General features: G+C 45.8%; 1 long non-coding RNA gene across 1 annotated transcript in view; it reads right to left on the bottom strand.

The window, feature by feature from the left end:
- Positions 1-26117, bottom strand: part of LOC134730945 (uncharacterized) — a 76788-nt gene extending 50671 nt beyond the window's left edge. The window contains exons 1-2 of the long non-coding RNA XR_010112879.1: positions 25647-26117; positions 19380-19558 (exon numbers count right to left, since the gene is read on the bottom strand). This is a non-coding gene — a long non-coding RNA (uncharacterized LOC134730945). The remainder of the gene's footprint in view (positions 1-19379; positions 19559-25646) is intronic.
- Positions 26118-26585: the final 468 nt, after the last annotated feature.

Genomic DNA, 26585 nt, shown 5'->3' with positions numbered 1-26585 from the left:
GGGCATGTCGTGGGGTGGGGGGAGGGGGGAGAGATAGCATTAGGAGATATACCTAATGTAAATGATGAGTTAATGGGTGCAGCACACCAACATGGCACATGTATACATAAGTAACAAACCTGCACGTTGTGCACATGTACCCTAGAACTTAAAGTATAATTAAAAAAAAAAAATCTAGAATTGTGTCTTCCAACACAGCAGCCACTAGCCACCTATGGCTGCTGAGCACTTAAAATTGACTAGTCCAGATTGAGATGTACTATAAGTACAAAATATACCCCAGACTTCAAAGACTTTATATGAAAAAGTATGTAAGATTGTTCAATAATTTTTACATTGATTGCATGTTGAAATGATAAAAATTTTGATTAGGTTAAAATATATTATTGAAATTAATTTTACTTTTTAATTATGACTACCAGAAAATGTCAAATTATGTATGCAGCTCTCATTTCTGGCCCACTTTATATTTCTATGGGACACACTGATCAAGAGTCTTGCATCAGACATTTAACGTCTCTGAGTCTCGATTTCACCAGGTATAAAATGGGTGTCGTGATGCTTATCTCTTGGAGTTGTTGTGAGGATTAATTGAGAAACCATGTGAAAGAGCTTTTAAATCTTAAGAAGCTGTTCAGATAAAGAGGTGGATATGGTGGTGGTGATGATGGTGATGGTGGTGGTGGTGGTGGTGACGACGGTGGTTGTAACTCAGAACTTGGCCAAGAGGGAAGGGGTGAAAGGATAAAGGATTTAATAGTTTGACCTTCAGGAAAATACCCATAGGGGTCAGCCATATGCATGTGATCACCCACCCACCATAATTTTGGTGCTGGAGAAACAATGACCACTCCCAAACTCACAGAACCATTACCAAGACCAAGCCTTTCAAAACCCCAAGTCACCATGTTCTTGCTCAGCAACCATACCACACCATCCTCCGCCTCTGCAGGTCCCTAGCCACCCCTCCAGCCTCCTCTGACACAGGAGGCTGTCTCCTCTCAGGGTAGCACGAAGCCCTTCTCCCCAGGGCACCCTTCCTTACGAGGACAACTCCACATCTGAGTGGGATTTCCCAACAATGCTTTTTCTCTGCTCTTTGCCAGAGGCCCAGGGTCCCAGAGGGCTCCAGAAAGAGGGAGATAGCCCCAAATCTGGCCTGAGGGGACCAGCCCCTTCCTGGGACCATCACCCAGGGCAATCCCTGTTGCAACGGTGGTCTCGTAACAATCGCTTACAAACCCGGTTAGGCAAGCTGCTTTTGCGTGATGGGGCTATCTTGAGTAAACAGCATCCTCTGTCCCCTGCCGGTCACTTGCTCAAGACATTGCTGGACATTGCATTACAGCCACTGACACACGGAGTTTTGAAAATGAAAACAGGCCCTCTGGCTTATGATCAGATAGCATTTAACTCATTTATGATTGCGCCATGTTTTCCCAAGACCCAAGGGCCACAGAACGGATATTGTCACAAATGCAAACAGAAGATGCTGAGGACAGTTGGAGCCTCGGGTCACCTACAAAATGAGGCTTCCAAAGGCCAACAGGCAGGTGAGGTCTGCATCACCTTGGCCTCAGTTATCCACACATGGGCATCTGGGGCTATGTAGCTTCTTAGGCTAAGCTGGGACACAGGTTCAACCCCCAGGGGGTTGAGAGAGTTAGTGTTGTTCCATTTCATCCATTTTACCCCTTATTCTGGCTACCTTTCCTGCTGATACAGATCAGGAATTGAAAGGGGTGGATAAGGTCTATTTCTGGTATCTATTACTGTGTAACAAACCCAAACATACTCACTTAAAATGACTATTTCTTATTTCTCACAATTCTGCTGGTTGGCCAGACAGTTTTTCTGCTGATTTTGGCTGGTCTCACTCACATGGCTGTACTTTGCTGGGTGGTCAGTGCAAGTGACTTTGGTCAGAAAGTGAAAGATGGCCTCACTCATGACTCCACTGCTAGCTATTGGCTGGTCACCTTGGCTCTCCTCCACGTGGTCTCTCATCCTCCAGTCTGCTAAATGCTTCGCTTACATAGTGGTCTCAGGAGAGCCTTCCAAAAAGTTGAAAGCCACAGAACCTGCTGGTCAGAGCAACTCACGAGACCAGCACAGGGTCAAGAAGAAGGAAACAGGCTCTGCCTCTTGATAGAAATTGCCAAAAAATACAGTTTTCAAGCTACCGCAAGGCAAAAGAGTATAAATGCCTCCATGGAAAACTTCCCAGCATAGAAAATAATCTGGTAAAGTTATATTTTCTGAATCAACAATCCACAGTCCCAGACTAACAAAGGTCTTCCCTCCAATTCATGAATGTGTGGACAAAGGTGAACCAACAGGCTCATACCAAGTTATATATTGAATGCCGTGTTTCTCAGCCCTGGCTGAACATTAAAGTTACTTGAGGAGCGTGTCCAAATCCTACGTCCCTGCTGAATAAGAATTTTGATTGGGATGGGGAAGTGGGAGGGGATTGGGCTGGTAATCTACATTTTCAAAGGTTCTCCCAGTGATTCTGATCCACAACCAAGATTAATAACTGCAGGATTAGCAAACAAACTTTATGGGAAATAAGGTCAGGCAGGATATCTAGAAATATGGGTCATGAGCCTATCTATCTTTTACAGATAGGTTCCTGTTAAATCCAATCTTAAATCCAGATCCTTGTTGGAGCTATCAGACTCTAACATTGGGGTCTGGACATGAACTAGACACACACCCTCTCTCAAATTATAGCTGCTACTCACCATGGACCAAGCCTTGTTCTGTGGACTTTCTGTGCGTGAACCCATTCAATCTCCACAGCTCCATGAGGTGGATACTGTCATAAGCCCCATTTTACATATAGGGAAACTGAGGCTCAGAAAGGTTACATGATTTTTCCTAAGTTACACAGCTAATAAGATGATAGGGTTGGAACTGAAACCCACCTGGCTTCAGAGTCCATTATCTTAGCCATTAAACATGTGCCTCACTCAGAGCACACTGTCCAGGGTAAGGAAGTTGACAACCCACATCAGACTATGAGCATTCTGAGGAGGAAAAGGAAGGGGCCAGGAGGAGGGCTGTCTGTTTTCTTGGCTCATTGGCTGTTCTCAAAGCAGTGGTTTGCCACTTTGCACATTAGAATCACCTGGGGAGCTTTTTCAAACTAGGGCTGAACCATCCGCAAAGATTGTATTAACTTGCTTTGGGTGGGGTCGAGTCATGGAAGGTTTTTAAAAGCTTCCTAGGAAATTCTAGTGCACAGCCAGAGTTGAGATCATAGGCTCCACGGTTGGGCAGGAATTTATCATTCTCAGCAGGGAGGAGGATGGTGGCCCCAGTGTTGGAAGCATCTGTGAACTCTATACCCCAAGAACTTCCTAGAAATCAAACAAGCTCAAGCCAAAAGGAACCTCCTGTATCACCTGGACCAGATATCCCCAATCCTGGTTATACACTGGCAACACCTGGGTAGCTTATAAAATGCCCCACCCCAGATATTCTGATTAAGTGGTTCTGGGATGGAGCGGGGGCATCAGCATCTCTTATATCCATCCTCTCAGGTTGATTTTTTTTTTTTTCAGACAGGGTCTCACTCTGTTGCCCAAGCTAGAGTACAGTGGTGCATCATGGCTCACTGCAGGCTTGGCCTCCTGGGCTCAAGCCATCTTCCCACCTCAGCCTCCCAATTAGCTGGGGCTACAGGCGAGTACCACCATGCCTGGCTAATTTTTGTATTTTTTGCAGAGACAAGGTTTCGCCATGTTACCCAGGCTGATCTCAAACTCCTACACTCAAGTGATCCACCCACCTCAGCCTCCCAAAGTGCTGGGATTACAGGTGTGAGCCACCGCACCTGGCCCAGGTTGATCCTAACGTGTATCCAGTTTGGGAACTACTGATGTAGTCCCAGACTCTCAGTTTACAGATGAAGAAAATGAGGCTCAGAGAGGAGCAGTGACTTGCCCAAAGTCACACAGCATGCTTGCTCCAGAGGCAGGGCTAGAGCCCAAACTCCTGGCCAGGGCTATTTCCATGCTGTAACCCCTATGGTTTGCAAAATTATTTCACATATATTACCTCGTTGGCCTATACCTTGCCAGACTGCATTGCTTCCTGCCACCATCCTCTCATTTCGCAGAAGATGAGATGGGGCTCAAAGAAGTGACCTGCCCAAAGCCACACAGTGGCAGGAGCCAGAAAAGAACTCAGGTCTCCTGACTGCAGATCATGGGTATGGCCTCACCCAACAATGCCCATGGCCAGTCATCTGCCTGCCAAGTTCCAGCATGTGAGGTTTTCCTGAGCCTCAACACCAGCAGCTGAAGGTTTGGACACCTCCAGAGGCCAGGCTGTGCAGAAATCTCACAGCAGACAGTTGCCTGGTGCCCTGGAAGTTCTACTCACCGATAACCCCTTACCCACCGTTCTGAGCATACTGAGATTTCCTGTTTAAAACAGGTTTGCATCTGTTATCTCCAATGGTGTGTTAATGACAATCCCCATTTTACCAAAGGGCAGATGGAAGCTCAGAGAGCTTTGAGGACATTGTCTCAGGACCAAAGCTAGCCTAGAACCAGAATCAGGTCTTTGGACTCTAAGGCCAGCCCCTGGGGCCTGGGGGGCCTGGGACCTGCCTGCTTTGTGAAAGTTTTCCCACGCTGCCTGAACAGATGGCCAGAAGAGCTTAAACCAGAGATTGGGGCAGGGTGGTGTGTGTGTGTGCCCCAGTTTGACCAGCTCTGGTTTCTGGTTACCTGCTGCCAAAAAACAAATATTTCCCAAAGTGGTAGGTGCAGGAAACAGACCTCACTTCTTTAAAGCTCAAAGTAGGCAAGCCATTTCTACCTTCCTCCCTTTTTCTCATCTAACCATTTGAGGATAACAGTGATTAAATGCCTGCTTTCTGGCCAGGCACAGTGGCTCACGCCTGTAATCCCAAGTTTGGGAGGTCGAGGCAGAAGGATCATTTGAGGATAGGAGTTTGAGACCAGCCTGGGCAATACAGTGAGATCCCCATCTCTACAAAAATAAAAATAAAAAATAAGTCCGGGTGCCATAGCTCGTGCCTATAATCCTAGCACTTTGGGAGGCCGAGGCGGGCAGATCACTTGAGGTCAGGAGTTCAAGACCAGCCCAGCCAGTATGATGAAACCCCGTCTCTACTAAAAATACAAAAAAAATTAGCCAGGTGTGGTGGCGCATGCCTGTAATCCCAGCTACTCAGGAGGCTGAGGCAGGAGAATCGCTTGAATCCGGGAGGCAGCAGTTGTAGTGAGCCAAAATCACACCACTGCACTCCAGCCTGGGCAACAGAGTGAGACTCTGTCTCAAAATAAAATAAATAATAAAAGCCTACTTTCTCCTTGTCTACACCCCCTGATAGTCGCTAGACATAGGGAGCTGGGCCTTGAGGAAGGGCCCAGGATGACCTGTCATTTATTTTACTTACGAAGCACTGATACAACTCGCTGCTCCAAGTGCTCTGAAACATTCATTAACTCATTTCAATTTTCACAACAGCCCTATGGGAGAGGGGAGGGCACTGCTCCTCTCCCCACTCTAGAGATTAGGAAATAAAATACAGACAGGTTAACTGACTTGCTCAATGTTACACAACTAGAAAGAGGCAAAGCCGGGATTTGAACCTAGGCAGTCTGGCTCCAGAATCCACGTTCTTGACCACTGTGGTTTACTGGGCAGCATTTGCCTGAGTGTCTGGTGCTACACCAGTCTCACCAGGGAGACTCCTAAACACAGTGCAAAGTGACACCTCATGCTCAACTGGCTCTTAAATCCAGATGAAAGAGTGTAAAACACTAACCATTTTCTGGGGTTGTCACGGTGCGTGCAAGTCCACATGGACGCCCATTTCAGGACCTCGCCACCACCTTCCACCTTCCTTCTTGCATTCACTGCTGTGATTAGAGTCTGCACGCCACCTGCATCCACTCTGGCAGTTGGTATTGTAATCCCCCATTGTACAGGTGAAAACACTGGGGCTTGGGGAGGGCGTAAGTGACCACAAAGCTAATAAGGGGCAGAGCTTGGAAGTCAATCCCCTGCTACTGCTCATTACATCATTTGCATCTTTCCAAGACCCCTCAGGAGGGATTCTGCAGGAATTGTGGCTGCTATTCTGGGAAACGGAAGGTGCGAGTCACGTGATCAGTGTGAGAGTCCAGGCCTCTTAACTTCTGAGCGGGTTCTCTTCCGCCTCTTGCTTCCAGCATTTGTCCATGTCCATTGCTACCATTCCAACACCTCGGTTCCTAGAATGGAGGGACACATTTGACTGCTGAAACCTGCTCAGTGTAGACTCTAGCATCTCCAAAAAGCCGGGTAAACTCTCAACCCAAAGGAGAGAAGCCAAGTCTTGCTCAGCAGCTATTTTAGGGCCTGAGAGCTCCCCATGCCCCTCTCGGGATGTGGGGATGTCGGGATGTCGGGATGTCCGCAGAGCCAGTTTTACCCTCCCGTGGGTGCGTGGTGGGACCAGTCACCGAGGGAGGCAGCGCCCGGGTGCAGGTGGGCCGTGTTCTGATGGAGCTGGTGGATGGCAATGCCAGCCACAGAGAACTCGGTAATGACGGGAGCCAGCATGGGCGAGCACTCACTAGATGCCAGGCGTCGTTCTATGTGCCTCAAGCCCCGCAACCACCTGGGCTGTGGGCTCTAAGGGGCCCTCAGAGCTTCGCTGCCCTCGGAAGTGATGGGATCTGAGGAACACCTATCACCTAGATTGGCAGGGCACTGGGCCATGGCCTTAGGGTCTGCTGGGGTCCAACCATAGCCCTGAGATCCTGGGTCCTGCCCTCTGTACCCTTTCCCAATCTCCATTTTGCAATCCATCAGCCTGACCCAGTAAACATCTCTAGCCCGAAGAGAACCCATCTTCCTGACCCTTTTCTATGTGTTTCGAAAAAGAGCCCAGGGGTGTGGGGGAGGGAGGGGGCCTCAGGCATCTGATGGGAGGCTGGGAGAAAGCCACTGAGCTCTGGTAGGCTGCCTGAGTGCCAGCCACTTTACCCAAGCTTCCTTACCAGTACCAAAGGAAGGAAACAGAATCCCTGGAGGGGAAACTAGAAAGCGGTCTTCTCCATGGCTTATCTGTTGGGGGATAGAAGGGCGCAGGAGGGAAGGGAAACTATAGGTCAAAGTTCAGAGAAATATTTTCCAGCTGCCTCAGGCTGGCTGTGCAAAATTAGACAGCTCACTAAACATCTCTGAGGGAGTTTTCTCTTTTGTAAAATGGTAGAACATCCTGGCCCCCTCCCTGTTTCATAGGGTTAATGCCACTCTCATGTTGTTTCAACAAGAGCTCCATGAAGTATAGAGGGCATATTATATCTTCTTCACTGTCCGGTTGAGGAAACTAAGGCACAGAGAGGTTTATTCCTTCCACCAAATATTTTAGAAGGATCCACCAGGTACACAGGGTTTGGGAACACTTTGTGTGAGCCCAGAAAAAAAAAAAACAAAAAAAGAAAAATGAATAACTTGCTGGAGGCACCAGGTAGAGAAGCCAGTGGGAGGAGACCCAGCCTCTAAAGCGACTGCCTTCCAGCAGTGGCGGGTCCCAGGGCCTGCCGGCACTGATACAGCTCCTGCCGCTCTGAGCGCTCTGAAACATTCAGGAACTCATTTCAGTTTTCACAATAGCTCCATGAGAGGGGCACTTCTACCCTCCCCACTTTAGAGATAAGGAAATTAAATACAGAGAGACGGGCAGATCGCCTGAGCTCAGGAGTTCGAGACCAGCCTGGGCAACATGGCAAAACCCCATCTCTACAAAAAAATACAAAATTTAGCCCGGCATGGTGGCACAGGCTTGTGGTCCCAGCTACTTCGGGTACTCAGGTGAGAGGATCACTCGAACCTAGCAGGTCGAGGCTGCAGTGAGCCAAGATAGTGCCACTGCACTCCACGAGTGACACAGCGAGACCCTGTCTCTAAAAATATAAAATAAAATACAGAAGGGCCCGCTAACACTTTCCCCATACATGGATGTACACTTTCCCCATCCATCCATCCGTGTACCTGCACCGCTGTGGCACACTCACTGGTTCAAACATCTGTTTTCCTCTTCTGAGTTCCAAGCTCTTTAAAGGAAGACCCATGACTCACGATGATTCTCATGCCTGGGGCCTGATAGCTAATATCTGGTCCTTTGTGAGTGTTTCATAAATGCTTGTTACATGAATGAATAAATGAATGAATGAATTGCAACAAGGGGAAGTGCGGGAAGGGCATTCTAGTAAAGGAAACTGAGTCAACGTAAGTGTGGAGATGGGAAAGCCACAGCCCGCCTGAGCAGGGCTCTCCCCTCCCCCATCCCTGGGACACCATGTGCTGCAGCCTTAAAAAGGCAGGCTAGAGGATATGGAGAAACAGGAACACCTTTACACTGTTGGTGGGACTGTAAACTAGTTCAACCACTGTGGAAGTCAGTGTGGCGATTCCTCAGGGACCTAGAACTAGAAATACCATTTGACCCAGCCATCCCATTACTGTGTATATACCCAAAGGACTATAAATCATGCTGCTATAAAGACACATGCACACGTATGTTTATTGAGGCACTATTCACTATAGCAAAGACTTGGAACCAACCCAAATGTCCAACAATGATAGACTGGATTAAGAAAATGTGGCACATATACGCTATGGAATACTATGCAGCCATAAAAAATGATGAGTTCATGTCCTTTGTAGGGACATGGATGAAATTGGAAATCATTATTCTCAGTAAACTATCGCAAGGACAAAAAACCGAACACCACATGTTCTCACTCATAGGTGGGAATTGAACAATGAGAACACATGGACACAGGAAGGGGAACATCACACACTGGGGACTGTTGTGGGGTGGGGGAGGGGGGGGATAGCATTAGGAGATATACCTAATGCTAAATGACGAGTTAATGGGTGCAGCACACCAGCATGGCACATGTATACATATGTAACTAACCTGCACATTGTGCACATGTACCCTAAAACTTAAAGTATAATAATAATAATAAAAAAATAAAAAAGGCAGGCGACCCCACCTAAGAAAAGGCAGGGAGCTGGTGCAGGACCTGTGCAGGGGAGAGGAAGTGGCACTGCTCGGCTCGTCACCCTCCCCTTTCCCATGCCAAACCCCTTCTTGGGATGAGAAGATGAAAGATATGTCTAGAATTTCTTGATATTGGCCTAAGATCTTCTATGAGCCTGGTATTAGGGGCTTTTCATATCTATTTCATTACCTCTCTTCCTAACACTTCATTGAGGTTGGTGGGACATTTTAAAATCGTCATCATTATTATTACAAAAGTAATACACATGTGTTATTTTTTAAAATTCTTTTTTTTTTTTTTTTTTTTTTGAGACAGAGTCTTGCTCTGTCACCCAGGCTGGAGTGCAGTGGGACTATTTTGGCTCACTGCAACCTCTGCCTCCGGATTCAAGCCATTCTCCTGCCTCAGCCTCCCAAGTAGCTGGGATTACAGGCATCACACCAGGCTAATTTTTGTATTTTTTTAGTAGAAACAGGGTTTTGCTGCGTTGGCCAGGTTGGTCTTGAACTCCTGAACTCAGGTAAATCTGCCGGCCTCATCCTCCCAAAGTGCTGGGATTACAGGCATGAGCCACTGCGCCTAGCTGCTTAAAATTCTAATAAAGGCCAGGCTCGGTGGCTCAAACCAGTAATCCCAGCATTTGGGGAGGCCAAGACGGAAGGATTGCTTGAGCCCAGGAGTTTGCAACCAGCCTGGGCAACATAGTGAGACCCTGTCTCTACAAAATAATAATAATAATAATTAATTCTAATAGTGGAATAGAGGGAAAGCACCATGCCAAAGCCAACACAACCTCAGCCTGGTGACGAAGGCAGCAGGAAGAAATGTGGGTCCCAGAGGGGCCTGCTTCTCTTCACACCTGCCTCCCTGACGTGGGTCCCCATCTCCCCAGCACCAGCCCCCATCCTCCCAGCCCAAGGAAGTCCAGAGTGGAGCAGAATGGGCCATACATTCTTCACAGATGTCACATCCCTCCCACAGCAGCATCTCACAACTGATGGTATGTTATATTTGACCAAATAGGGTAGCCCACTGCAGTGGCAATTTGCCTAAACAGGGACCAAGATTCCTGAGTTCTAGCCCCACAGCTCTGCCAAAACCTTACTGAGTGACCTCAGGCCAGCCTCCAAATCTTTCAAGCTCTACGGCATCCTTACCAACAGAATGTTCATTCTAATACGTCTTCCCAAACTAACTTCAGATGAAGTTAGTGTGATTTTAATTGTGGGCTACAACCAAGCTGTAAGCAGTTATTAATTTGAGAAAGTAATCCCAGGATCACACCATTGCACTCCAGCCTGGGCAACAAGAGCAAAACTCCATCTCAAAAAAGAAAGTAATCCCAGGACAATATTGAGCAAATAGCCTGCAGTGCATCCTGTGAAATAGTGATGCAGGAGGGCATTTCTGTATTCCAGGACTTCTTGGGATTTCAGAATGAGTTTATAGGATTTTTTTTGGTAGTTTTATTTATTCTATCAGCCATTTAAACAAATATTTATTGCTGCATTTTTTTCTAGTGTATCATTGTTTTACTGCCCTTGTAGTACTGAAATTTAGTTGGAAGAATAAAACATTTATTTCTTAAAAAAAAAAAACCCGAAGTTTGATTCTGAATATGTTATGTTTGAGGACTCTCTAAGATATCCAAGTGAAGCTGTCAAGACAGATTGCTAGAGTTTGAATGCCTGCCAAGGCAAATTAACTCTCTGTGCCTCGATTTACTTAACTAAAACACAGGTTTACATACCATTACTACCTACTACATAGGGTTAAGAATGAATTCACTTGGCCGGGTGTGGTAGCTCATGCCTGTAATCCCAGCACTTTGGGGGTCCGAGGTGGGTGGATCACTTGAGGTCAGGAGTTTGAGACCGGCCTGGACAACATGGTGAAACACCGTCTCTACTAAAAACACAAAAATTAGCCAGGCATGGTGGCGCATGCCTGTAATCCCAGCTACTCGGGAGGCTGAGGCAGGAGAATCACTTGAACCCCGGGAGGCAGAGGTTGCAGTGAGCCGAGATCATGCCACTGCACTCCAGCCTGGGCAACAAGAGCCAGATACCATCTCAAAAAAAAAAAGAAAAAAAGAATTGATTGACTTAATACAATGATTCTCAGCATTGACTGCACATTCGAATCACCTGGAGAGCTTTTAAATAATTCCAATGTTCAAGCTTTGACCCCACAAATTTTGACTTTACCAATATCAAGTGGAGCCTGGACATTCATATTTTTTACCTACATGATTCAAATATGCAACCAGGGCTGAGAACCACTGAACCAATTCTGTAAAGCACACGGCACAGTAAGCCCCCACAGTAAACACACAATGAAGGTTAGCTGTTGATCTGGGCATCATACTAGGTCAGCCGGAACCCTGGCTGTCAAAGAAAAATGTTAGACTCCCCAGGTTATAGATGAGAAAACCAGGGCTCAGAGAGGCTGGCAGACTCGCCTGCAATCACACTGCAAAGAAGCACCAGGTTCTGGCTCCAGAGCCATTGCATGGTAGTGCTTCTCCGATCTGCAGAACACGCGGCCTGCTCTCAGCAATCTGCAGAGCCTGGCAGCTCTGACAAGGCCAGACAACGTTTTCCACTGGATCTCCACACATCAGCAAATCATGAAATCATTTTGGTCATTTATGAGTAGCCATTTCTTACATGAAAGAGAAGAGAAAGAAAATATCAGGCTGCATCATGGATCACAGCAATCACTTTACCAAAGGAGGAAAACTCAGGCCCAGAGAAAAAAAGAGACACTCCCAGGTCACATGACAAATTAGAATCTGAGTCAGGATTGCTTGTTCATCCTTTCAACAACCATTTATTGGCTGGGCGCGGTGGCTCACATGTGTAATTGCAGAAGTTTGGGAGGCTGAGGTGACGAATTGCCTGAGCTCAGGAGTTTGAGACCAGCCTGGCCAACATGGTAAACCCCATCTCTACTAAAAATACAAAAATCAGCCAGGTGTGGTGGTGCATGCCTATAGTCCCAGCTACTTGGGAAGCTGAGGCAGGAGAATCACTGGAACCTGAGAGGCAGAGGTTGCAGTGAGTTGAGATAGTGCCTCTGCATTCTAGACTGGGCAGCATAGCAAGACTCTGTCTAAAAAAAAAAAAAACTTTGATTGCACACCTGCTATTGTGCCAGGCTTCATGCCAGGCATCCGGGAATCTTTGGTTTACATAATCCGATATTCATCAATAAAAATTAGCACAAAATAACTAAGTTTGCCTTAAAAATATATAAAGTATAAAACATTGTAAACATTTATGAAATAATACTTTTGTCCTCTCCATAGAGCAGTCCACCAATCTTTCCAGGCAGGACTTGGAATCAGGAGTGACATGATCTGATTTCTGTCTTTAAAGATTGCTTTGCCTACTGTGTGGCTTCTAGGGGGTGAGGATGGGAGTTGGAATCCCCATTAGAAGGCACTGTAGCAGTCTAGATGGAAGTTAAAGACATCTGGGGCTAGGCTGGCACTGTAAAATCCCATCTGCAGCTTTGTGAGTGGCGCTGAGCTTTAGTTTTATATATATATATATATACACACACACATATACATAAAGAGAGACAGAGACAGAGAGAGAGAGAGAGGTGGGGGACTATATTCTGAAAGTGAAATCGATAGAATTTGCTGGTGGTTCAAATGATGGATGTGAGAGAGGTAAGTCCAGGACAGCTCTTTGGTTTGGAGCTTGAGCCCCTGGGTGCCGTTAACTGAAAAAGGGAACACAGAGAAGGAAGCAGGTTAGTAGAGGAAGACCCAAAGTTCCGATTATGTTATGCTTGAGGAGTGTCTAAGATGTCCAAGTGAAGCTGTCAAGACAAAAGTGTTGGGAGTCATCCCGTGTATAGATGATATTTAAAACCAAGAAACGGGATTGAATCATCGGAGGACATTATGCAAACACAGAAGAAAAAGGCTCAGGAGTGAGCCCTGGGGCACTTCCACAAGAAGGCAGAAAGGAGAGGAGGATCCAGCAAAGGTGATGGAGAAAAAACACATCAGTAACAAGGTAAGAGAAAAAGAGAATTGTGTCCTAGAAGCCACGGGAGAAAAACGTCCCCAGACAACAGACAAACCAAGTGCTACCAAGACCTTGACCTGTGCCTCTTTTTCTGAACAACATTGCTTCTGAGTCCACTTGAAAATGCTACTGAGTCCCTTCGATTCTAAGATATGTGATTTGTTTCTGAACTCTAACATTGCTGAAATCAGGGTACCACGTACAATCAATATTTGTCCCCACCAAACACACCAACCTTGCCAAAAATAAATAACAGCTGTTAATAAATCAATACGGCATCTTACAGTCGATCAGTGGGAAGATATGCTGTTGTGATGATGAGGAGAGATCAGGCAACAAAAGAGAGACAAGAAGGAAGGTAGCGTTTATTTAGCATCTCCTGGAGACTGAGAATCATCAGGCTTAAAGCTTCACGTTTTGCCTCATCTAACAGCTGGAGAGAGGAAGAAACTTACAAAGGAAGGAGAAACACTTTCCAGTCTAGCATGATAAAGGAGCTTGTAGTGTCTTATCTTCAAAAAGCAATAGGCTCTCCAGCTCTAAAAGGAGAAAGCCAAGTTCATTTTGGTTTGCACATCCCTCACCCTCATCCCCCTGAAACACCACCAAAGAAATGACAATTTCAGCCAACACAGTGCTTTCTCAAAACTTGTAAAAAAATTTTTAACAGGTGTAAACACAGCAAGTGTTTTCTGAAGTCAAAGATGCTTACAAAAAGCCAGGGAACAAATTAAAAAGCAGTCAGCAGATACAGTACTTGGTTTTGTGAGAGTGGGCTTGGAGGTGCTTTCCAAAGTTTGGCCTCGTTTCTGCTTAACTGACTAGGCATGATGACTTGCTTTTGAGCCGAGTTTACTCAAATCTCAAATCCACCATCTTTGAATGGAAGACGCAACGAGCTTTGTGTCATGAGGGGAGAGATACCAAAAAATAAACCAGATTTGTTCTGCTAATTTGTAGTTGCTGATCCACTGTAAAATTCCATCAGCAGCTTTGTAAATGGCACTGATATTTGGTTTTCTTCTTTTTTTTTTAAGTCCCAACATGAGATAGTATGTTGATAGATGAAAGTTAGGTAGATAGGTAGGTGCATGATAGATAGATTGCTCAATTGATCAAAAGAAAGAAAATAGAAATATAGATGACAGCAGGGCGCAGTGGCTCATGTCTGTAATCCCAGCACTTTGGGAGGCCAAGGCAGGCCTGAGGTCAGGAGTTCAAGACCAGCCTGGCCAACATGGTGAAACCCCATCTCTACTAAAAAAATACAAAAATTAGCTGGGTGTGGTGGTGGGTGCCTGTAATCCCAGCTACTTGGGAGGCCAAGGCAGGAGAATCACTTGAACCTGGGAGGTGAAGGTTGCAGTGAGCTGAGATTGCACCACAGCACTCCGGCCTAGGCAACAGAGCAAGACTCCGTCTAAAAAAAAAAAATATATATATATATATATGTATATATATGTAGATAGATATATATATGTATATATATGTAGATAGATATATATATGTATATATATGTAGATAGATATATATATGTATATATATGTAGATAGATATATATGTATATATGTAGATAGATATATATATAGAAAGTATCTATATCTATATAGATATAGAATCTATCTATATACATATATATACATATATATCTATGTAGATAGATAGATAGATGATACATGAAAATAGGCCAGGCACAGTGGCTCATTCCTGTAATTCCAGCACTTTGGGAGGCTAAGGCGGGCGGCTCATGAGGTCAGGAGTTTGAGACCAGCCTGGCCAACATGGCAAAACCCTGTCTCTACTAAAAATACAAAAAAAAAAAAAAATTAGCCAGGTGTGGTGGCAGGTGCCTGTAATCCCAGCTACTCGGGAGTCTGAGACAGGAGAATCACTTGAACCCAGGAGACGGAGGTTGCAGTGAGCCAAGATCATGCCACTCCAGCCTGAGCAACAAGAGCCAGACTCCATCTCAAAGAAAATAGATTATTGATAGATAGATAGATAGATAGATAGATAGATAGATAGATAGATAGATAGATAGTCTCTAATCCTGATAGGACTTTATAGGTGTGTTCAATTCCAACCATAGGGAACAGGAAATAGAACCCAAACCTTTATTTCCTGCAGAGCCAGAAGAGAAGGTAAAGCCAGACTCCCCCTCTCTGGATCAAATATAGTACCTGACAAAGACACATCCTCAGCAGTTTTCTTTTCTCTATTTCCAGGGGGCGGCATTTTCCTCCTTGCCTGGGAGGTGCACCTTTTGATCATTATCAAGCCATCTGTCAGCACCACTCTACCTGGCCCTGGCTTTCTTCTCCCGGAGGCCCCATCTCTCCCTCTGTAGCCACACCAAGATCATCCTAGAGATGCAGACTGTCACTTGGAGCAGCTGGGAGGGACCAGCCACTTCAGGAACTGGCCAGGGCACCTCAGCTTTCCCAGACAGAGCAGCAATGAGCACACCAAGGGCTGGGTCCCACAGGGCCTTCCCACTGGGACTCCTGGGGAGTTCTATCTCCCATCTCCTGGTGAAGCAATCCACATAATTAGCCACATTAATATCCAGCCCGTCTGAGGCTGCCTGTCTCAACCCCAGCCTGTCGCAACGAGCACCTAAATGACTATTCAGCTCCCTTCCAACCAGCTGAGCAGAGAAAAATGGGGTCTCCCTCCGGGACAGCTGCCTAGCACCCTACTCCCCTGGGCTGGGCTCTGTCTCCAGGACAGGTTTTCCCAGAAACCCGACCCCTACGGCCACAAGGACATCATTTTGACATGGCAGCCCCAGGGACTGTAGACCTTGCTTTGGGTTCTGAACATTTTTTGGAAGGCTGTTTTGTTAACCAACATCTTTTCAGCCCTTTTTTCAATAGGCAAGGCCCCACAAAGGGTTACTGAAATATGCTAAAGAAGACTCTCTGACCTTCAATTTCCTATGATTTCATTGTAGAAAAAAGACACATACATCTGAAGAGATACATGGGGTGGGTGGGGAGCAGGGCTAATGTCGCTGTTGACTGAGTGCCCTGTTCCACACCCTTTAGTAAGCATCATCTCATCTATTTCACACAAGTATCACTAGCCCCATTTTAAAGGCTCAGATTGGTCAAGCAGCACCCGAACAAGAATGTTCTAATAATAACAATCTGTGTGGCCTGGGAGATTTGTTTTACCTCTTTGAGCCTCTGATCCTGGTGAAATCTAGAGCTCGCTAGGTCCCTGTCTTAGTTACTCTGCCAGATTCAATCCAGGTTGGTCTGTCCGCAGAGCCCAGATGTAACCCAGGCTCTGCTGGCCCTGCAAGAGTAGTGCAGGACTATTCGCAATAGCAAAGACACGGAACCAACTGGTGCCCATCAACGGTGGATTGAATAAAGAAAATATGGTACAGAAACACCAGGAAATACTACACAGCCATAAAAAGGAACAAAATCATATCCTGTGCAGCAACATAGATGCAGCTGGAGGCCATTATCCTAAGCAAATTAATACAGGAACAGAAAACAAAATATCAAATGTTTTCACTTATAAAATAGAAGTCAAATATTGGGTACCCATGGACATAAAGATGGCAACAATAGAGACTAGGGATTACTAGTAGGGGGAGGATGGAAGGAGGGCGAGGGTTGCAAAACTACCTATTGGGTACTATGCTCACTAGGTGAGTGATGGGATCATTCATACCCCAAACTTCAGCATCACACAATATATCCAAGTAACAAACCTGCACATGTACCTCCTGAATCCAAAATTAGAGTTGAAATTTTTTTTAATCACATAAGTGAAAAACAAAACAAAAAAGAGTGATGCTGGAAATCGTGTCCACAGCCAGTTCTGCACTGGTTGGGAGGGACAGGGCTGTCACAGACAGTGAGGGAACCTGATGGGCAAACAGGGATCGGAGGAGGACTGCAGGGAAGGGGCTGCATTTTACAGGCCTAGGCAACAGCAAAGGCTCAGAGTGGAGGAACCGGCAGGGCAGATTCAGGGGTGAGCGAGGAAATGGAAGCGACTCTCAGACCTGTGGCTGTGCCTCTCCAAGCTCCTAGAACCTTCCTTTTCAGAATTTTCCATTTCCTAAGAGTTGAGGCTGCATTGCTCAACCATTGCGCTCTGTTTCTCATGGGTGTTCCAGGCCCGTTCCCAGAGATGATATCAGACCCAGGTCGTGGATTGCCACATGGATTCAAGTCAGTAAGGGTTGCCAGTCAGTAAGGGTGTGCAGGGTACCTTCTCCTTAGTTGCCTCTCCTGGCTGCACCCAGCTCCCCCTGGCCTTTTCCCCCTCCAAGGCCATTCCAAATGCTGACTTCTGGCCTTACTCCACCCTGCAAAGCAGCACGGCATCATGACTCTGTTCAAATCCAGACATTACTACTTAAGAATTCTGTGCCCTTGTGCATGCTATTAGCCTCAGTTTCCCAATCTGTAAAATGGGGGGAACCCTAATACCTATTACAAGGGTTTGCTGTGAGAATTAAATAAATGTAATACCTGTGTGGTTTCTAGGATTGCACCTAGGACAAGTCAATACTCCATAAACTCGTGCTGGCAATGACTAATCAGCATGTATGTAGGCTTCCTTGATTTCTTCCTCTGGGAATCACTGTGTCTCTGTATTAGCATAATGCCTATACCAGAAGGTGCCAAGGAAAGTTGTGCCAAGTAATTGACGTGACTTGAATTGGAAAGATGAAAGACAGCACTGCCCAGAGGTTAATGCATGGGCTTTAGTGTCCTGTGGCCTGTGTTTGCATTCCAGGCCTGCTACTTACTAAGGGTAACCTTGGTAATTACTTAATCTCAGTTTCCTTATCCATAAAATGGAGATTAACATAGTTCCCACCTATAAGGATTTCTATGCACATAAACACAATGATACCACGAAGAGTTCAGCCCAGCTCAGGGGCTGGAGCGTAGTGAGCTAGTATTGCTCTTGTTAGTACATGAAGTTGTTCTCTGAGAGTTCACCATCTCTTTAGAGAGCCAAGTCTCAGACACCAGCTATAGAGAACCAAATAAAGACAGGGGTTTGGCCGGGCGCGGTGGTGCATGCCTGTAATTCCAGCACTTTGGGAGGCTGAGGCAGGTGGATCACCTGAGGTCAAGATCAGTCTGGCCAACATGGTGAAACCCCATCTCTACTGAAAATACAAAAATTAGCCAGGCATGGTGGCAGGTGCCTGTAATCCCAGCTACTCAGGAGGCTGAGGCAGGAGAATCTCTTGAACCTGGGAGGCAGAGGTTGCAGTGACCTGAGATTGTGCCACTGCACTCCAGCCTGGGCAACAGAGCGAGACTGTCACACACACAAAAAAAAAAAAAAATAGAAAAAGAAAAAGATAGGGGTTCACTCTTGGTACCTTCTTTCTCCCACCTCAAAATTTAGAAGTCCCCTTCCCTTAGTCCATCAAGTAGCTGTGCAGGAGGTAGCCTAGGTATGAAGAGGACGAAAGTCCTTGTTCTGCCTAATACCATCTGTGTGGTACTGGGCAGGTCACTGCACATCTTCAAACCACAGTTGCTAGTGAAACACAACGCCAATTAAGTTATTCACATAATTGGTCTACCTAACCCTTCCTTTTCGTTTGCTGAGGGGAGAGAAAAAAAAAAAAACATAGGTAGAGATGTGCCTAAGCTTTGGTTCCTGCACCTTTATTGAACGTCACTGTGTCTCAGCACTGGGCTAGGTGCTGGAGATACAGTGCTGCATGGCATCTTTGGCAAGAGGCAGAGGCTTCAACAGAGAATTACTTAAAGAGTGCTAACTGGCTAACATGCATTGAGTGCTTACTCTGAGCAAGGCCCCATGCAAAGGGCTCTGCGAGGATGGTCTCTTTCCACTTTGCTGCACTGCTGCGTTATAAGTACGATTATTATCATAGCCATTTTACTGATGGAGGAATTTAAGCAGGTTATATAATAGAGTTACACTGTTAATCAACTGCTCTGAGGGAGGGAAGTGCAGATTGGGGAGCGTGGAAATGAGTGGGAGCAGAGGATTCATCAGGAGAGAAGACTTCCTGGAGGAGGTGATGTCTGCATCTTGAAGCATGAGGATGAGTCAGCAAAGGGGTGACAGAGGGAGTGTTTAAGAAGAGGGGACAGCAAGGGCAACAGCCAAGAGAAAAAGAGACCGTAGCCTATACAAGGGGGATGTGACACAAATGAAACAGATGATGGTGGGTCAGGTGACTAAGGACTTGATGGCTAGCTACTGAGGGTTGGACGTTTTACCTGGAAGGCAATGAGGGCCTCTTGAAAGGTTGTAAACAAAAGATCAGATTTACCATTCTGGAAGCTCTGTTGACCGCCCTCACAAACATCCAGGCTTCTTCAGGATCCCATCTCCAAATGGGAGTCTGCCCCAAGCTGTGAGCACCTCTCAGTCAGTGCCAGGCCCATTGCTTTCAATTCCATGCTGTGTACTGGCAGAGCTACTTTATCTCTCTGACCAAAATTTCTTCATCTGCAATGTAAAAATAACAGTCCTGGCTGGGAGTGGTGGCTCATGCCTGTAATCCCAGCACTTTGGGAGGCCAAGGTCGGTGAATCACTTGAACCCAGGAGTTTGAGACCAGTCTGGGCAACAGAGCGAAACCCCGTCTTCACAAAAAAATACAAAAATTAGCCGGGCTTGGTAGTGTGTGCCTGTAGTCTTAGTGACTCAGGAGGCTCAGGTGGGAGGATCACCTGAGCCAGTGGAAGTAGAGGCTGCAGTGAGCCATGACAGCACCGCGGCACTCCAGCCTGGGTGACGGAGTGAGATCCTGTCTAAAAAAATAAATAAATAAATGTAATAAAATAAAGATAACCATTCTGCAGTAGGACTCTCTTGATAATCAACATGGGATAACGCATGCAAACGCCCAACCCCGCACCTCCTACATGGACGTGCTCAGCAGAGGTGGTTCCTTCCTTCCCTCCTCCTTTTCCTAAGCTGCATTTTCCTTGTTTTTACGCTGAAAATAAACACTTTATGTGCATGTTATATGACTGATCCATGACTGATTGATGGGACCTTTGGTATTTTCCACAAATCAGCAGTTTTGACTATTCACAAGCAACCCTGAAGGCCCCTGACACACAGCCATTTTGAGTTTAGCTGAAGCTCAGATTAGAATTGCAGGAGCAATAAGGCCTGTGTGAGAGGCAAGATGTTTACCAGTTGAGTCTGACCACATTAGTGAGGTTAAGACTCAGCTGCTGTGACGAAGAGGTCCTAAAATGCAATAGCTTAAACAATATTGAGGTTTCGCTGATAAAACATTCCCAAGATGAGCTGTCCAAGTCAGCAGTAAGGCTCTGCTCCACCTCCAACTTAGAACTACCTTAGACTGTTATGTGACCCAGTAACACCTGTCTTTAACCATGACACATTTCGGGTCTATTTGTTACAGTAGTTAGCCTACCCCAACGAATACACTCCATTTTATAAATGTAGACATGGACACACAGAGGTCCCTAGGAGGAATAAGCTTAGCCGTTATTACCATGAAGTTGGCCATGAAGCTCAATGGCAAGGACATACTGGTCACATTAGTGTTCATCATGGACATCAAGGCCAACAAGCACCAGATCAAAGAGGCTACGAAGAAGCCCTATGACCTTGACTGGCCAAAGCCCATACTCTGATCAGGCCTAATGGCATAAAGAAGGCATGCATTTGCTCCCCGGCTACAAAGCTTTGGACATTGCCAACAAATTGGGATTATCTCAACTAAGTCCAGTTGCCTAAACATTTTTAGCATCTTTTTAAAAAGTAGCTTTCCATTTTGTATTCTCACCAACAGTGTGTGAAAGTTCCATTTGCACCAAATCCTCATCATCAGTTAGCACTGTCAGTCTTTTTATTTTATTTTATTAATTGAGACAGGGTCTTGCTCTGTCACCCAGGCTGGAGTGCAGTGGCATGATCATGGCTCACTGCAACCTTGAACTCCTGGGCTCAAGCTGGGGCTACAGGCATGTGGCACTGCACTTGGCTCATTTTTTTTTTAATGTTTTGTAAAGACGAGGGTCTTTCTCTGTTGCCGAGGCTGGTCTCAAATTCCTGACCTCAAGCAATCCTCCCACCTCAGCCTCCAAAAGCACTGTAATTACAATCATGAACCACCATGCCTGGCCCAGTCTCTTTCATTTTAGACATTTTAGTAGGTATGTATTGGTATTTCATTGTGGTTTTAATTTACATTTCTGTAATGACTAATGATGTTGGGCCTCTTTCCACATACTCATTGGCCCTTCATATATATTCTTTGGTAAAGTATTTATTAAAAATCTTTTGACCATTTTTAATTGGATTGTTTGTCTGGCAAATATTTTCTCCCAGTCTGTAGCTTATCAACTCATTTTCTTAATAGCATTTTTCAAAGAGTATAAGTTTTCATTTCAACGAAGTAGAGTGCACTATTTTTTTATTTTGTGGTCTGTGCTATCACTTGTTTTTTATGATTTAAAATAGTTTTATACCTCATCCAGAAAATTCTTTGCAAGATGAAACTGGATGATCTTAGAAGGTTAAATTTAACATCAGAATTTATTTTGGGGGCAAGGGGCTAGGTTTTCATTAGGTGTGTTGTGGCTTTTAAAAAATCTTTGTTTATGACAGTGGTTACCATATGAGACAGAAAAAATTAGGGTGATTTGAAAAAGCAGTTCAGAAGTTTTGTGAACACAAGACTCAGCAGAAGAGTGACTCAGGAGAAGGCCAGGAGGCATGCTTGTAAATTGAGAGAACTAAGATTTGAGGACAAATTCCTTTTGAATGTCAAGTGTCCAGTATGGTGTCTTTCTTAAGCAAAGCTACAGTGCTAACAGAGGAAAAAGTGTCACCAAGTTAGCAGGAGAATGTGGCAGACAAGACCCATGGTCCTGGCACCGGCCACATCTTAAATCCGCGGGTGGTCCTCCAACCCCACCCCCCAACCTGTGCTTGACCAAGAGAAAACTATTTCTGCTGCTTCACCAGGCTCCTGGAAGGGCCAATTTATTCCCTCCCACGTTGAGCAGACTTTAATAACTAAAGCATATGGCTTCCTGCAAACAGGCCCAGCCAGGAATTAACTCCTTCCTTCCTTCCCCTGCAGTTATAACCAATTAGATCTTTCCGGACTAATGCACGCCCCAGCTCACCAGGAAGGAACAACAGTCGATGGCAGATTTTCCATGGCTTTCTCAGTGTCCTGCTGGCCCTGGATCTCCCTGGAGTCAGCCCAAGGTATTTCAGGGTTGACATTGCATGACATTATATGGCTGCTTACAACCAAGCCTGCAACTGCTGACCCAGTCTAATTTGAGACAGCGTTCATGCTGGCTGCTGTTATGGGCCCATGCTGCAGGTATTCCCATCAGGGCCCTGTCCCAAAAGATGGCATAAAAGGTCACCAGGTTTGGACTAATTGAATTTAAAAGGCTATTTGTCTGAATCTGGATTTTTAAAGAGAAAGATACACAGTATAATGAAAAAGAAAGTGATTGGGCCGGGCACAGTGGCTCATGCCTGTAATCCCAGCACTTTGGAGGGCCAAGGCAGGTGGATCACTTAAGGTCAGGAGTTCAAGACCAGCCTGGCCAACATGATGAAACCCCATTTCTACTAAAAATACAAAAATCAGCCAGGTGTGGTGGTGCACTCCTATAATCCCAGCTACTCGGGAGACTGAGGCAGGAGAATCGCTTGAACCCAGGAATTTGAGATCAGCCTGAGCAACATAGGGAAATCCCATCTCTACAAAAAATAAAAAATTAGCCAGGTGTGTTGATGTGTGCTTGGGGTCCCAGCTACTCAGGAGGCTGAAGTAGGAGAATCGCTTGAGCCCGGGAAGTCAAGGCTGCAGTGAGCCATGATCGTGCCACTGCACTCCAGCCTGGGTGACAGAGCCCAGCATTGAAGATGAGGTGACAGCTAAAGAAGATGAAAAGAAATGGCTGGAGGAAGAGAAGGGAGGGGAGGTGACTTGGGGGCCCCAAGGAGTCTCAGGGAAAATATGGAAGCCATGAGGAGCATCAGGAAGAGAAGACCTAGCCATGCTGGGGTGCTTGGCCTTTGGTAGGTCAGTTATTGCTGAGAAGTGGTGGAGAACAAAGCCACGTTGATGCAGGTAGATGAATGCATTACAAATGAAGGGAAAAAAAAGGAAGTACAATAAAAAGCCAAAGCCAGTGGAGTCAAGTGATAGCATCAAGACAGGGAACATCTTGGTATATTAAACAGTCACAGGAAGGAGTGGGAGAAAATAAGGCCAGAGAGGAACAGAAAGAAGTGAGAAGCCAGGAGCTGCACTGGATCAGTGGATGGAAGCCAGCGCCCAGGCCACAGTGGTGTTTGGTGAAACCCTTCACAGGGGGCCACCAATACGGAATGAGCTCGGAGAACTTTGACTCATGAATGATAGACAGCAAGGGCAGAGAAGTGAACAGCCCTACTGACACTGCGACACAGTGCTAGGAGGTGGCCAAGGGAGACCGGTGTGATAAATGGGATTTCACCCAAAGTTCCAGGGTCTAGAAATGTGCTAAGGGCAGGGCGGGGTACAGGGGAGTTGGGGAATCACTGCATTTGGCCATGGGAGGCTCAGAAGGAGGTGAGGATGAAGTCCAAGTAGGAGCTTGGACATGATCTCAATTCTTCCCTAAAATGTGGGAGTCCTCATCAGCCATTGAGGGCAGCGGTAAGGAAGAGCAGAGAATTCAAGATCTGAAGAGAAATTCTAGTCTTTTGAAATTCCATGGTCACAGTAGTTTTGCCTAATATTTGTCTTAATCCTTTGCAAAGTGCTTTCATTGACAGTTGTGTTCATTTGGGAAGAATTAGTCCCCTTCTACAGAATTGGGGGAAACTGAGGTTTAGAAAAGTTCAGTGGCTTATTCAAGATCATACAGCTGGAAATGGCACAGCTGGGACTGATATTCGTGTTTCTGTGATTCAAGGTCCAACCCTGTCTCCCCGACCCAGGGAGCTGTTAAAATCAACCCGACTATCCATTTCTTAGGCATCCCTGTGTGCTAGACACCATGCTAAGGCATTGCCGGTGAATTTCACACTAGCAGACATGTTTGTTGTTTGCCCAACACCTGCTACACTCTCCTGATTTTACTTACACAAAACAGCCCAGAACTGGAAATCATTCACATGTCCATCAGCAGGTGAATGGAGAAGCAAATTGTGATGTCTCCATACAGTGGAATATTACTCAGAAATAAAAAGGAACCATTTGCTGGTATACACAAACACATGGATGCATCTCAGAAGATGCGAATATACACAAAAACGTGAGTGCATCTCAAAAGATGCTAATATACACAAAAACATGGGTGCATCTCAAAAATATCACTTGGCATAATGCATCCATGTCTTTGGATGCATCTCCAAAGATCACATACGTAGGCTTCCATTTCTATGAAACTGTAGAAGCAGGTAAATCTAATATGTAGTAGCCGAAAACAGATTAGTGGCACCTGAGATCAGGGTAGGGTGGTGAATTGACTGAGAAAGGATACAAGGGAAATTTGAAGTGATAGAAATGTATCCTATGGCATTATGGTGGTGGTTACATGGGTACGCACATCAAACTGTATATGTGAAATTGATGCATTTTATTTTTGAAAATTATACTTCATTAAAGAAGACGATGCAAGGGCCAGGTGCAGTGGCTCACGCCTGTAATCCCAACACTTTGGGAGGCCGAGGATGGTGGATCATGAGGTCAGGAGATGGAGATCATCCTGGCCAACATGGTGAAACCCCGTCTCTACTAAAAAATACAAAAAATTAGCTGGGCGTGGTGGCACATGCCTGTAGTCCCAGCTACTCGGAAGGCTGAGGCAGGGGAATCACTTGAACCCAGGAGGCGGAGGTTGCAGTGAGCCGAGATCGCGCCACTGCAATCCAGCCTGGGCGACAGAGCAAGACTCCGTCTCAAATAAATAAATAAATAAGACAATGCATAAAATAATTTTAGCATTTGAGATGAATCACAGAGATGAATATAATACAAATATATATAAATAAAGAAATGGAGGAAAGAAAGGCTGAACTTAACATGAAGCCAGAGACAAAGTGAATTCACAAAGCCTACATCGATTGCTTAATTGAGGGAAACTACAAATTGGGCTCTGAGCTTCCCAGAGGCCAAAGCAAAAAAAAGGAAAAGAAATATTCACAATCTTTCATACGTATGAAAAAGAAAATAACAGTGTTCATAAAATTGGATCATAGAGATATGGCTTGTAAGTATTATGAGAACACACAGAAGGAAGTGACTAACTCTGTTTAGGAAAGTGAGGAAATGCTACAGAGATAAGGGTTTAAAAAAAAAAAAAAAGGCCAAACAAACAAAAAAACAGTGAATGCTGACTTCAGGGAGGTTGAATGTGAAAGGGGTGGGATTGAGCCACTGAATGGGAAACAATCAGCTGAGCTCATGTCCTAGATGTCCTTCAGCTCTAAAGAGGTGAGATCAGAGGCCATGGTCTCAGAAGCAAGAAGGAGGCTGGGGCCCAAGGAGGGAACTGTCGTCCCACAGCCAGGAGAGGCATTTAACATATTTACTCACCAGTTTGCCATGGATCTATCCAAATCAGCATCAGACCCCAGCTGGACCATGTCTGGAAGGCCCTTGTCATGTGGGTATTATATCTTTCACTGTTGGATCATGGGGAGGTGAAGGTCCCAGTGGGTAGGAGCCGTTGGGGAGGTGAAGGGAGTTACTAACCCATAAAGAGCATGTTAGTATTTCAGTAACAATCCAGGCAGATCGAGCCCAGCTATCAGCTGTGGGTCGCCCCTGCCCATACCTATGACCTCTCCGCCCAGCTGCCTTCCACAGTCCAAGTCATGCCTGATTATCACCAGCTAATGAGAATTCCTGGCCTTGGTCTACTGCCCACACTCAGGAATTCGCTATTCATGAGAAACGTCAGCTTTACGAAAGTGGGCCCTGTGTGTCAGCTCTTTTTCCCACATTCAGGGTTTACAGCTGACAGTAGTTTGTTTCACATGATTTGCTGATGGGGGAAGAGGCCGTAATCCAGGAAACTGCTCTGGCAAATCACCCCTGGGCCAACAGAGTATTCTGGAACATTCTTTTTATGTTTCCCCTTAGAAATCATTTGGAAAGGGAAGTGTTGAGATTTAAACAAGGCTAGAGAGGAAGATTTCATGCCTGAGGGAATAATGGAGCCAAACACTGAAGCTGCCACACCTCAGCTTCAGCGATTCTCCTGCCTCAGTCTCCCAAGTAGCTGGGATTACAGGCACCTGCCACCACACTCCACTAATTTTTGTATTTTTAGTAGAGATGGGGTTTCACCATGTTGGCCAGGTTGGTCTTGAACTCCTGACCTCAGGTGATCTGCCCACCTTGGCCTCCCAAAGTGCTGGGATTACAGGCATGAGCCACCGCACCTGGCCTTACATGACTTTCTTCTTTTCCTCCTAATCAGACCTCTGGACCAACAGTTGACAAATTTCATAAATGATGACAAAGGCAGCC

Source organism: Pan paniscus, chromosome 7 (genome assembly GCF_029289425.2).
Source record: "Pan paniscus chromosome 7, NHGRI_mPanPan1-v2.0_pri, whole genome shotgun sequence".
Taxonomy (NCBI): domain Eukaryota; kingdom Metazoa; phylum Chordata; class Mammalia; order Primates; family Hominidae; genus Pan; species Pan paniscus.
The sequence above is the reverse complement of the archived record's forward strand: the minus strand, read 5'-3'. Positions and strand labels throughout refer to the sequence as shown.